Consider the following 14,875-nt stretch of genomic DNA (forward strand, 5'->3'; position numbering starts at 1 on the left):
GGGGCAAGTGCTAATTGAGGTGCGCTGGATGCGCCAGATACACACGGGAATTGAAGGCTTAGTATGAAAGAAGATGGTAAAATATTTTATTGATGATTTTGTTATATTGATTACATGTTGAAATAATGTTTGAGATATATAGGGTTAAATAAAATATAACATGAAAATCATTTCCACTTGTTTCTTTTTACGTCTTTAAATATGGTTACCAGAAAATTTAAAAATTTCTAAAGAGGACATACAAATGGAGAACAGGTACACGAAAAGATACTCGCAATCACTCACCATCAGGGAAATGCAAATCCAAACCACAATGAGATATCAACTCACACCTGTCAGAATGGCTAACTTTAAAAAGACAAGAAATAACAAGGGTTGGCAAGGGTGTGGAGAAAAGGGAACCCTCGTGCACTGTTGGTGGGAGTGTAAATTGGTGAAGTCAATGTGGAAAGCAATGTGGAGGTTCCTAAAAAAATTAAAAATAGAGCTACCATATGATCCAGCAATTCTCCTTCTAGGTATTTATCTGAAGGAAACAAAGTCACTATCCTTGAAAAAATATCCGCACCCTCATGTTTATTGCAGCATTATTTACAATAGCCAAGACACGGAAACAACCAAGTGTCCATCAACAGACGAATGGATAAAGAAGATGTGGGATATATCAAGGCGATATTATTCAGCCACAAAAAAAGAAAGAAATCTTGCCACTTGGGACAACATGGAAGGACCTTGAGGGCATTATGCTAAGTGAAATAAGTCAGATAAAGGCCAATATTGTTTGATCTCACCTATGTGTAGAATCGAAATAAAAGTGAAGTCAGAGATATAGAGAACAGATTGGTTGTTGCCAGAGGCAGGAGGTAGGGATGGGCGAAATGAGTGAAGGTGGTCAAAAGATACAAACTTCCAGTTATAAGATTAAAAAACATTACACCTGTGACTCACATTATATTTCTATTGGGCAGCACAGTATAGAGCTTCATCCTCGTCAGAGTATCTTCCCGTACATTCTTCCATTTGATTGTACAACGGCTCTGTGCTAGGCCTGAGGGATGTACTGGACGCCAAGTCACCTGGACAGAAGGCTGAGACCTCGTCTTGCTTATGATCCCAGTGACTTTGATCAAGTCTGTCTCCTTCTCTGTAAGATAGGTTTAAGAATCGCTTCCCTAGCACACCCCACATGGTCCTTGCGAAGCTCAGACCAGACAGTGTGCAACACTCTCAAGGATAGAGTGGGTGTCATTCTCCTTATCATGAGGATGAGAAAGCCCAGGCCCAGGAAGTGAAATGGCTTTTCCATGCTGGGCCCAAGACGTGTCCTCGCTGGGCCGCGTTCTTTCCTCTCTCTTGCAGGGAGTCCACCGCTAACCTCAAGGCCACACGCTCCCTCCCAACCTGCTGCTCCAGTGAATTGTCAGATTAATGTGACAGGAGATGGCCCCTGCAAAGGGCAGGTTTGCCTTTTGGCCCACCCTAATCTTCCAGCCAGGAAAATAAACAAAACCGACCTCCAAGAATTGTCCAAAATGGGCCCTGGGTCAAGCAGCTTTATTTATGCAGCAGCTTTTCTTGCAAATAACTACTGTGTTTTGAATCTTTACCAGGCCACTTTTTATAAAGACTCCTACATCCCCCGAGGAAGATGGTGACCATCATTCTCTCTGTTTTCCAGTTGAAGAAATAGAAGAACATAGAGGTTGAGTGTTCTGTGCAAAGGCATCCGAACAAACAACAGCAGAGCCAAGAGCAGCGCCCGGGGGCTCAGGGGGCAAGGGGGGTGAGCCCAAGAGGAGGACTGCACGTGCGAGGCAGAGGCGGGGAGCTGGCCAAGGGCAGCCTGTTGGGAGGGGTGACGAGAACCGGCTGCTTCACAGATGAGTGGCCATGACATTTGTATTCCCTGAATGAACTGTTTCTTAAACACAGACAGGTTGGACACATTCTCTGTTTTGGAGAAGAGTCGGTGGTCCCTTTTCTGGGTGAGATCGCTTCAGGCCCCAACTTGGGCTGCTCTCAGCCTCCCCGACATCTGACTGGAGTGCCCACATCAGGGCCGGGAGGGGAGCCTTCTGTGGGTTTGATCGTTCCTGGATAGCAGGGTGGAGCAAACCAGGGAGCAGCCACATCCTCTAAAATGCAGCTTCTAAAAGCGTCCCTGGGTGCTCAGGGTTGGGTGGGGAAAATACGTGGAATCACGGGAGAGGCGATCAGCCTGGCGGACTGGAGGGTGCCTGGGCCCATGGCATCCTGAACATTGGACTTGAACTCCAGCAACCTTGGGTATAGGATGTGCCCACTCCACACACTTCTGGAGCACAAGACTAATATCATTGGTGTCTCTGGCCTTTGGTTACCTGGGGGCCCTACTGGATACCACCTGTCATCTCAGCTTGAGGAGTGCCAGGTGAGTACAGATAGGCAGGTAGAGGGGTTCAGAATGGACTTTGGAGTCACACAGACTGAGAGTCCTTCCCAGCTGGTGGGTTACATTACCTCTTTCAGAAAGTGCTATGGACCTCACAGGGTTGCTGAGGGGGTTGACGAGAAGCGCTGTTACCACCATGCCCGGCACGGGTAAACACTCTGCATGGCAGCTGTGATTTTAGAAGCAGTAGCATGACGACTCAGGGAGGCAGCCGGAGGAGAAGGGGCAAAAGGAGGTGGCCCCCGCTCCTGGTGCCTAAAAAACCGTCTACACGGTTAGCCATGTTCCTGTCCTCTGTCCTAGCTACCTGTTCCCTCAAGAAGGTATGATGCCATTTGGTGACTCTGTTCTCCGGGTTCCTCATCTGTAATATGGGTAAAATGACAGTTCTGTGAGGACCAAAGGAGTGAACGTGTGAAGCATAGTCAACAGGGCCGGCACATGGCCAATACTTACCACGCATTGTTATTCTAAGTGGACCTGTGTTAGCGCAGCCTGAAATTAACTCCCTCAAGCTTTTCCTCTCCCCTGAAATTTTGTGACATCTGCATTTGATAGCTTAGAAAATTGCTCACGGTTTCACCGTATCAATACTTATCTTCTGTGTCAAATGCAAACCGGGAACACTGCAGATGTTCAGCACCCTCCCAGCGCTCGGTTCCCAAGGTGCCCTTCCTTTCCTGTGGTCTGCTGTTCTTCGCTCAGCCGCCTGCCATCTTCCCTGAAACGCGGTTCTGATGGGTGACTCATGGAGTTATTTTCAAATTTTCTGGATTCAACTTTAGTAAGACTCGACGTGGGTAACGGTGCCTGCTTTCTATGGTCTTAATAATCGAGTCAGATTAAAAAGCAAATTCACCTTCTGGCTACCAGTTAAAACCATCCCTTGCCTGCATGTCTGCTAGACTATAAGCTCCCTGGGGGCAGGGACTCTATCAGTCTTGCACACCCTCCAGCCTCCAGAGCAGTGTCTGCATGTGGCAGAAGTCTGTTCTTTTTTTTTTTTAAAGATTTTATTTTATTTTTCCTTTTTCTCCCCAAAGCCCTCAGGTACATAGTTGTATATTCTTAGGTGTGGGTCCTTCTAGTTGTGGCATGTGGGATCCCGCCTCAGCATGGCTCGATGAGCAGGATTCGAACTGACGAAACACTGGGCTGCCTGCAGTGGAGCACGTGAACTTAACCACTCGGCCACAGGGTCGGCCCCTAGAAGTCTGTTCTGCCGGCCTCTCTGCTGACAGGTTGCTCCAGCTCTTCGCTTCCTCCCACTCGCCCATCACTACCCATCATGGTGGTGGGCTGGCTGGGGCAGGCTCGAGGGGACAGAAAGAGACAGTGGCAGGAACAGGCTGCAGCTGTGTTATCTGTAGGGCAAAGGGGCCAAGTGGGCTCTGAGAAGGGAGCTCAGCTTGAACTGGACACGTAGTGCCAGAAAGTGAGTCATTGCTCCTAACAAGGCCCTCAGAGGTGTTAGAGAGATCGTCCAAGGGAGGGAACAGAGACCTGACATAGGTAGTACAGCTGAAGTCATAGTTAGAGAAAAAATAGCCTTTCTGGATTGTTCCCCTAGGCTATAATTTGGGCCTGAGAAAAATCTCTACTGTTTACCTTGTGATTTCTTTGGAGCCCCTGTGGCCGGGCTGGGATGAGGCCTTGTGGGTGATGTCTGCTGCTCGCCAAGGCCAGCTCCTTCACAGAGGCAGCAGCTCCCAGACAAGCCTGCTGACATCCCACTTCCCACTGACTCTGAGCTGCCCACCAGGGCCTTGGGACCGCACACCGTGAATGCAAACCGTACAGGTGGGAGGAGCAGCAGGGCCTGAGTGGAGTTCTGGAGACGGGTGTGACGAGGCTGAGGTAAGCATAGAGATAGGGAAGCTTCCAGTCCTCTGAGGATGGGCCAGTGGACATCAGTAGGCTCCAAAATCTGTCAGGCAGATGGATGCAGTTGGGAAAGAAAAGGCTCTGGGTTGGGAATACTGAGTCCAGTCCTGCTCTGCAAATAACCAGCCATGCTGCAAACCCTTTATCTACAACTCGAGGGAAAGGGCGGGGACAGAGGGTTTTAACCTACAGCCCATAGGGAGGTTGGAGAATCTGTGAACTCTAAAATGATGTGCACATTTTTGTGTGTTTGTGCATCCTCTAGAGGAAATGGCCCATAAGATTTTTTTCAGATTCTCAAAGGGGTCCCTGACCCAGAAAAATAAGAACCAGGGTGATCGCTGAGGTTCTTTCTATCATATATATTCTAGATTTCTAAATTACAGGCTGCTCAATCTTGTCAGTAGGTTTCTAATATTGATAGAGGTATTGTCCAAATCTGGTCCCCAGGCAATATGACTCTGAGGGGACCTGCGGGATGTGACTCTGAGGGGAGGCTGGAATGAGATTTGTGGAATCACACTTGTATTTCTTGCCTGTGTTGTGGAAGAAAATGCACTCTCCAAATTGCTGTGTTCTTCCTGAGTAATTGGACACAGATGCTCCTGTTAGAACCATTTCCTCTTGTGCCTTGTCCTCAGGCTCCAGGGCGTCTCCTCAGGCAGACAGCTGGCCCTGGCTCCCATCTCCATCATCCTGTTTTCTGGATGCGATCTGGTACAGCTTTTGTACCACATCAGGGCTAGATGCCACCTGAACCCCAGGGCCCATGGCTCAGGGAAGAAAACGCCACCTGTGGTCTTCCGCACCTCCCTAAGCCACCCTAGCTTCCAGATGTGCAGAAGTGGTTTTGTCAGCTTTTTTCTACAAAACCGTGTTTTCCCCTGCTGTCTTTAGAACAGGGCAGAAATTCATAAATAGAGGCAGTTTGGGGCCTGGGGACTTTAGCCTCACGAACTGGATGAGCTGAACAACCAATCTCTGAGGATGTAACACTTTTATTTCTTGGATCCTTTTGCCCCCGCACCTCCAACCCTTTCAGGGGGAAGACCTTGGCCAGGCCTCCATGCCGGGTCAGCCACCTGGATGTGGAGGCAAGAAAGGAAACTCTTCAATCTCTAGAGGTAAATCATCCAAGGCGTGAATTCCCCAGGCTTTTTGAGAGAAAAGGTCTCCACTAGCAGCCTCATCACAGGCTGTTTCTGGAAATCCAGGCCAAACCAGCCCTCAGTCCCCCAGGCTGCTGGCTGAGCCCTCACCCGGACCTGCGGCTTCTTTTTAGGATTCCCGCCATTGGACAGCTCATTGTCTGTATACATTCTGCTTCACCCCAGCCAACGCTTGGCCTCCTTTTAAAAGAGGCCTGCCAGTTTGAATATCCTTTTGGCAGAAGAGGTGGGGACTTTCATTTTTCCACCCATGGGCTTCACGTCAATTCCCTGCCCGAGGCTGGCAGCCTCACCAGCCAGCCAGAACCCAGCTCTCCCGGAGGACAGAGGAAATATTTTCCCTGGACAAGATGCACAAGAAGGGCTTTTCCAGCAGGGTCCAAGTTCCTAAGCTCCGTGCCATAAACTACCCCCGCATCATTGATGCTGGCCTTTCCATCAGCCCAGCAGAGACCTAGCGGAGCTGCAGGGGAATGAGGAGGAGCCAAGCCTCAGAGGAAAAGAAGTGGAATCGATTCTTCCTCTACACATGGATATCATTAGATCTTGGGTGGATTTGCTCCTGTCCCTTATTGTGAAAGATCTTGTCAAGACCTTGAAGAGACAAATCGCTAGGGTCCTGGTGCCGGGGGTCCCCTGACCCAGGGGGAGTAAATCATGCCTGATATTTGTTGAGGGCCTTACAGTTTGCCAGGACAGTTTCTCCGGTGACCTGGACAGTGCTGACAGTGGGCACGGGCTTATAACCGTCCCACGATGCGGATGCCTCCCCGGCCACACCCTCCCTGTGCGGGAGCTCTTAGCCCCTCGCCCACACCTGCTCAGCTCCCTGAGGAACCCTCTGGTTCGCCTTCTTCAGTTTGCCAGGTCCTCAGCCCTCTGCTGGATTTCCTGGTTTCTCCCCACCACCATATGTGTCTTTTCCCCACTTTAAATTCCTTGGCTCTTGGATTTCCTGCGAGAGCCGCAGGCCCTGAGTCTCCCCAGGGTCTCCCTTCTCCTGCCTCTGGGCTGCTGAGCAGAGCTGGGGCGGCCCCTTGTCCCTCCCCTTTTTTACGTCTCTTAGGGAAGCCCAGCCTTCTTTCCAACGGCAGCTGGGTCACTTCGTGTCCCTTCGTAACCCTCCCACCCCACTGCAGCCTTCTGTCCACAGGACTTTCCTCTGGCATTTCTGGGCATGGAGGCCCCTGCCTGGCCTCAGCCCTCCTCAACTCCTCTCGCTGTCTCTGTCACTTATGATGTGATGTGGGCAAGCGTCCAACTTCTCTGTGACATGCTTTCCTCATCTGTAAAGTGGGATGATGATCGTGCTTCCTCCAGGGCTCTTGTCAGGACTCAGTCGTCAGCAGCGGACGGGGCCTGGCCCACAGTAACTGCTCTGTGAACGAGAGCCACTTTATGCTGGCCCCTTTGGAGACAGGATCATCTGTTCAAAGCTGGTCCTCCTCATAAGCTCTTAAGCTTATCCCTTCCCCCATGAGGACCAGCTTCTCCCCACCCCCACAGGACAAAATCCAAGCTTTTCGGTGTGGCTTCAGTCCCTTCACAGTTCCCCCCCCAGCCTCAGACCTGAGACCCTGCCCCACCCCCCTCCACAACTGGCTGCCTGCCGTACACTGTATGTTCTTTTGTCACTCGGTGCCCCTGCTTGTGTAGCTTGCATCACTTCTCTTTTTTTTGTCATTCCTCCCACCCCAAAGTAAACCAAAACAATGCTTCCTTCTTTCTATTCAAATAACACGGCAGTTGCCTATTGCCACAGAATACCACGTAAAAACAGCACCAGGATCCCACGGCTTAGAGCAGTACGTGCTGACTTAGCTCATCAGCCTGTGGAGCAGGGATCTGTGGTCTCAGCAGGACAGTTCAGTCTTGGACTTACTCACATGTCTGCAGTCAGGTGGCATCGGGGCATCAGGGTGACCAGAGCACATGTCTCTCCTACAATAGGTCCTACAGAACCAGAGGCTGGCCTGGAACATTCTTATGACAGGTGGGGCAGAGAACAAGCCCTGACATGTGGGACTTTTCAACCCTCCAGTTGTGTCCAATTGGCTAACACAAAGCAACTCCCCTGTCTGGTCCCTGAGTTAAAGGGGAGGCACTCCAAAGTGACAGGGCCAAGGGCCTGATCAGGAAGGAGAAGAGTGGGGCCACGGAGCACTGAGTCTACCCCAGACAGCACATTTTGCACATCGCCAGGGCAGCACCCGTCTCTCAGGAGTGCAGTTGGTTGTTTATGCACCTGCCCCCTGCAGGGGCAGGAGCTGCGTCTTATTCACTATTGCATCTCCAGTGCTTAGCACAGTGCTGGCCACAGAAAGTGCTCACCGGTAGTTACTGAATTGAATTTCTCCTCCCATCTCAGTCTCGGTCTCCAAGAGCTCGTTATGCTCTACTTTCAAACAGATGTCCTGCCTCCTCTTTAATCCAGTGCCTTCCCTTGTCCCTGCTCTCCACTCGGAGCTCCCCACTGACTAACCTCATGCCCCTCACTGTCAAGTTGCTTGATTGCACAGTCTATAATAAATAACCATTCTTCCTATGCCCTTACCCACCCATAACTGAGCCTTTGAAAGCCACTGGTCACCTTTGACCACGTTCAAACTATTCATCAGTGCCTCAAAGCCTCTCTCACATTTTAGTAGCAAAGAGTCATCTCTTCTTCAAAACGTTCTCCTTATGGCAGCACAGGCCAGTGAGCAGAGCTTGGCCTTTAGCTCAGAGACACTCAAATCGTATCCCAACTCAACACCTTTCAGTTGTGTGACTCTTGACCCAGGGGAGTGAAGAATCAGCTTCATTCTGAGGACAGTCTGCTTTCTTCTGAGACCTAACTATTGGCCCGTTTTCACTTTTCACCTGTGACCTGCAGTCGAACTCCTTCTTTTCTGAAGATCTAGAGGTTTTCTACATTTCTAGAAGATTTTGGACCCCAAGAAGAGGGAGAAGGGTTTGGGTTGAGGGGTTGCGTTTTTGTTCTGGACGTAGTGGCAGGAAAAGCATAGCCTTTAGATTCAAACAGACTAGGATTCAGATCCCTCTCTCCTCCATCCAACAAAGCCCTGGGCCACATGATACTTCTCATTTCTCTCTGACCATCTCTCTCTCTCTCTTTTAATTTGTCCTTCCTTCTGTGTCCTAATATCAGGCTCCATTAAGGTTCTATCCCCTTAGGTGTTCTCTTTTTACACTCATTTTCTTGTATAAGCTGGACTTTTCAAGGGCTTATCTGAATTGGTACCTTCCATGTTCAAACTGCCAGCTCTGAAATCTCCCTAGGGATCCACTCCCACATTCCCATTTCCTGTCAGGATGTTTCTACACGGATATTCCATAATTAGCTCAAATCTCAAACGGAAACAGGCTCCTCATGCCAATTTACCCATTTTTGTCAGCAGTGCCATTTTCCCCTCTGTTTGATGTTCACGCCTTGGCCACCTTTGTTCCCTCCTTCCTGTAATGGCTTCTACTGTTTTCTCTTCCATCAAGCTTTAGACTGGCTGCCACATTTACTCCAGAAGGTTGTGGAGACACTAATAAGAAATCCCTTCTCTATACTTTTTCCATCCTCTTCCAAAGACAACATTCCAGTTCCTGGATTTACAGAGTGAGGAAATGAGCCACGGATTGGTTTTTATTTGTCTGGGCCACATCACCAGCAAGGCTGTGAGCAGTGCCTTGACAGCTAAGATGTGAGGAGGAGGAAGAGAGAGGCTGAGAAACAAAATTCTCTACGATTCCTTTCTTCCTCTTTGAGAATGAAAAGTAGTATCAACTCACTACCCTTGGTGAATGCACATAAAAAGCCTTTTAACATCCTCAGATGTATGAAGGAGTGAGGAACATCTTCCACTCTTGGCCAAGTTCTTTCCAAGAAAATGATCTCATTTATCTTGGTGAAAGGCTTATTTTTAAAATGCACATTTCATTTTCCATTATTTAATAGACACATAATGTCTTGCAGCTTTCTTCTAAGTGATTTCATCCATGGCGATTATACGTATTGTTCCTATTCATATATGCACCTCGATAAATCTCTATGTATTTCTTTCAACACTGTGGTGATAAAAATACATTTGGCAATGTGCGCCTGTGGTTTGGTTTGTTCAGGAAAATTTCTGGTCTGGAAAGCAAATGCCCTGTGACTTAGGAGCAGAGGCTGAGGGGGAGGGCTGTGCAGCAGATGATTTTCTCCCTCCCCTTCCAGGTGGAGTCAGACGTGGGTGGGAGATAATGTTAAAGAAAAATTGTTCATGACAGTTGGTAAAGATGCTAATGCAGACTTTCTTCAGGCCCGTTGCAACAGGTGTAGGGGCCACTGCAAGGGGGTTTTGCAGAGGGAGCAAGGGCTAGGGCGTAAGTCTGAATACAACAGGGCAAAGTGGGGATTTATAACCGAGGAGCAGGGCTGGGGGACAGTGGATGGAAAGCTACTAGGAGGAAATGTCAGGGGTAAGGGAGGATTCTGACTAGACTGATCTAACAGGATTCTTGCTGCAGGCAAGCCAGGGGGTCAACTGGGGGATGGTGGGGCCTGAGAAACCAATCAGATATGGAGGGTGGGCGATTCTGGCTAAACTGACTTAAGATTCTTGCCAAAGCTGGTCAATGTAGAGATCAACATAGAAATTCAAAAATGGAGGCCTAGTTGGGAAGAAGATTTGGAATAGCCTAATTAGGAGTTTGCTCAAGGAGAGGATCTTCATCAATAAAGAACATCTGACTCTATGGTTCTGCTATTTACATTTTAAAAAGGATTGTTTGCCAAAGGTTCCAGAACTGTGGTCCAAGATCAGAGACAAACACTTAAGACATCCTGGGAGGCTTTCAACACTCCGGATTCAGGGAAGAGCACTGACAAATCTTGGAAGAAGTCTAAAAATTCAACCTCAGGGGGGTCTGGAAGAAAACTCTACTCCAACTTTGTCCTGATTTCCAAAGGTTTGCAAATCTAGTGAAGTTCTTGCTGAAGAGCAAACCCTTAGCCAGCCAGCTGCGGCTATGTTTAAGCAAAGGAAGTTTGAGGGCTGGTGGCCCCTCAGTCTCAGAAGTGACAAACGTGCTCACCTTCATGAACAAGAGCTTCTTGGAGAATCCTGATCAAGATGCTGTGACAAGAAATCACAGACCCTAGAAAACCAGTGATAGCAATTTTTAAGGAAGTAGATTTCAATTTTAAAAGCAATAGGAAAAAAGTTGCAAGTAAGCTTTTATAAATACAAGAAAGTTGTTAACTAATCACATGCCCTTGACTCAGTTTCTCACATTGGCCCTCAATCTCCCCAAGAAATACATTTTTCAAAATCCACTCCCCTGCAGCCTCTACCCCTCCCACAGGTGTTGTTCTGAACTGCCCCTGATTAAGTTGTTCTTTTCCCTTCTCAGTTTTTAAATAGGTGTTATTTTTTAGAGCAATTTTAGGTTTACAGAAAAATTGAGCAGAAAGTACAGAGACCACTTCTGCCCCCACTTTTGCTATTATTAACATCTTGCCTTAATGTGGTATGTTTATTACAATTGATGAATTAATATTGATATATTATTATGAACAGAAGTCCATGGTTTACATTAGGGTTCACTCTTTGTGTTGTACAGTTCCATAGGTACCTTCTGATTTTGTGGAAAAAAGATAATAATAATTCATAAAAAACTCTTTATGCAGAGAAAAAACATCCAAGGTGATTGATTATTTATCTGAGTTATAGATTTTTTTAGAAAGGATTTATTCTGTGTGGTGAATAGGCATAAAATCTGCATCCCCTCTGGTCTTCCCTCTAGTTGTATTATGAGAAATTCTCTTAGTAAGAATTTAATCATCAAAATTCACACTTGCATTCATATATATATAGTCGGTAGGAAATTAAAATTCAATTTTTGTATTTTTCACTGAAAGTACACTTTAGTCATGTTACCTCTAGACAGCCCATATTCATGACACAAATGGTATCTTTACTTTCTCAGGGTTGGAAAGATCCTGTGGTTACATCGCGCTCAGCGACTGTCACATCCAGTGGCCGAGTGCCGAGTGCCAAGTGCTGTCAGGCATGGGAGGGGAGGTTTTGCCTCTCCTCTCATGTTTCAGCCTTGGCTTGGTGGCAGAAGACTTCCACGCTCTCCCCATGTGGAGGCATGCTAGAGAGGGATATTCTGCCCTCCCTGCATGCTCAGGCTCTCTGTTCCCTCGAAGAGCAGCTAATAGGACTACTCAGAGACCGACATCCACAGGCCGGTATCTGCAGGGTCGTTGCATTGACAGGTCATGTGCATCTTCTATGCAACTTCAGCATCTCCTGTGCCCAAAGTATGCCAGTTATTACGTGTTACCTTTCAGCTCCACACTCACCCTTTTTACCCTATTCTGTGATGCTGAGGCTGGTTCTTTGCAAAACCCATTTCTGCTTTTCCAGCTGCTCCCTGTTGGGCCCTGCCAGTAGGTGGCCTAAAGGGAGAATGCCAGACCTGAGGAGGAAGAGGAGACCATTTCTTCATGTCTGCTTCCTGTCCACTTGCTATTCCCGTGAGCATCACCTGACAATGCTTCACCCCAGCAGCAGCGGGGCCTTCCCATAGCAGCAGCAGAAGCCAGTTTGCAGAGCCAACCCTTGCAGAGCCAGCCTAATGGCACCCTATTCAGATGCCACACCAGCCTCAGGCCTCACCCACTGTGATCCAGATGTTAGCAAAACTTGGGGGGTTTGCCCACTGCTGAATACTTCTGGTTCCTTGTTCACCCTTTGGCTACTGCTCTTTGTACTTTGACTCCACCAGTCAGAATCTGAAGGTGCAGGAGAAGGGAGTACAGCCAAATCCACCCAGCCCCACCCGAACTTTGTAGGCTGCATATTGCCAGACGAGGTGACTGCAAACTATTAGGTGCTGCCAGTGGGAGAGGCCCTGGGAGATGATCAGAGCACAGAAGAAAGGGAGAACTTTCTGTTTCTGGTTTCGAGGGTGTGGTAGTTCCTGGCAGGTGTAACAGGAGCGAGAGTGGAGTAATGTGGAGCAGAGGCAAGGCTGATCTGGACTCGGAGAGCCTGGGCACAGGCAACGCCTTCTTGGCATTTCCACTCTTCACGGTGTCTTTGACAGTGCAACAGCAGGGAAGGCTCATGGGCTTCCGTTTCTTTTGTGTGTAGAACAGACATGAATTTGAGGGAGGAGGTGCTGGAGGGCAAACTGTGCTAATAAGAACCCCTCAAAGATATTTATGCCCTAATCCCAGAAAACTGTGACTATGTTATGTTACCTGGCAAAAGGGATTTTATAAATGTAATTATTACAGACCTTAAAATAGCCAGGTTATCCTGGATCTTCTGGATGAGTCCAGTAGTGTGAAAATTAACCTTAGATCCAATGCTGCTGTGGTCCCACCTAATAAAGCTTAAAAGCAAGGCTCAGAAGGATCAAAATTATTTCAAATACTTAACTGTGTTCCTGAAAAAAGCTCAAGAATCTTTATAGGAATACAATAATATCCAGCAACCAAGGTAAAAGCCGTAATGTTTGGCATTCAATCAAAAATTACCAGTCATGCAAAGAAGCAGGAAAACACAAACATAATGAGGGGGAAAAAATCAATCAGTTGAAGCTGATCCAGAACTGACACAGATAACAGAATTAGTAGACGACAACATAAAAACTGTTAGTATAACTGTATTCCATGTGCTCAAGAAGCTAGAGGAAAGACAGAACATGTGAAGTAGAGGCATGGAAGATATGAACAGACCCAAATTGAACTTCTAGAGATAAAAATCACGATGGTTTAGATTTAAAAAATACAGGATGGGATTAACAGCAAAGTAGACAATCATTTTAAAAAAAGTAAATTTGAAGACACAGCAAAAGAAACTACCCCAATGAAACAAAGAGAAAAAGAAGACTGAAAAAAATGGAGCATGTAAGTTATGGGACAACTTCAAGTAGGCTTGAAGTGCCCAAAGCAGACAGCAAGGGTAGGGGACAAAAATATTTGAAAAAATATTAACTGAACATGTTCCAAATTTTGTGAAAACTGTAAACTCACAGACCCAGAAGTTCAATGGACACTAAACACAAGAAACACAAAGAAACTACAAAGGCACATCGCAATCACATTGCTTGCTACCAGTAACAAAGAGATGATCTTAAAAGAAGCCAGAAAAAAAGGATACATTATAAACAAAGGAACAAAAGTAAAGATGACAACAGCTTTCTCATCAGAAATATTGTAAGACTCAAATTACTAGAATCAGAAATGAAAAAGGGGATATTACAACCAGTTTCACAGAAATAAAAAGGATTATAAGAGAATGTAATGAACAATTGTATGCCAACAAATTGGATAACTTACATGAAATGAGCACATTCCTAGAAATGCACAATCTATCAAAACTGATTCATGTGAAAATAGAAAATCTGAATAGAACTCTAACTAGTAAGGAGATTGAATCAGTAATCAAAAATCTCTCAACAAAGAAAAGCCCAGGAGTATATGGCTTCACTGGTGAATTCCTCCAAATATTTAAAGAAGTACTACAAATTCTTTTCAAACTTTTCCAAAAAATTGAGGGGAGGGAACACTTCCTTACTCATTCTATGAGGCCAGTCTTACCCTGATACAAAAGATATGACAAAAAGGAAAACTGTATACCAGTTCATCCCTGGTGAATATTGATGCAAAAATCCTCAACACAATACTAGCAAACTGAATTCAGCAGCGTATTAAAAGAATTGCACACTATGACCAAGTGGGAGTTACTTAGGTTTCAACAAATGAAAAGCAATTAATGTAACACACCGCATTAATAGAAGGGAGAAAAAAAGCCACATGATAATCTCAATTGCAGAAAAAACATTTGACAAGATTCAACACAATTTCATGATAAAAACACTTAATAAACTAGGAATAGAAGGGAATATCCTCAAAATGATGCAGTTGTATATGAAAAACCCACAGCTAACACCATATTCAAAGGTGAAATACTGAAAGCTTTTCCCTTAAGATCAGGAATAAGACAAGGACACCCACTTCTGCTAATTCAATTCAACATAGTGCTGGAAGTTCTAGCCAGAGCAATTAGGCAAGAAAAAGAAATAAAAGACACCTAAATTGGAAAAGAAGAAGTAAAATTATCTGTTTGCAGACAACATAATCTTATACGTAGAAAATCTTAAAAGATTCCACACACACACAAAACATTGTTACACTAATAAATAAATTCAGCAAATTGCAGGACATGACAAAAATCAACATGCAAAAATCTGTTGCATTTCTATACACTAGCAATGAGCAATCCAAAAAGGAAATGAGGAAAACAATTCTATTTACAATACTGTCAGAAAATACTTAGGAATAAATTTAATTAAGGAAGCAAAAGACCTATACACTGAAAACTAAAAAACACTGCTG

Source organism: Equus przewalskii, chromosome 1, assembly GCF_037783145.1.
Source record: "Equus przewalskii isolate Varuska chromosome 1, EquPr2, whole genome shotgun sequence".
Lineage (NCBI taxonomy): Eukaryota > Metazoa > Chordata > Mammalia > Perissodactyla > Equidae > Equus > Equus przewalskii.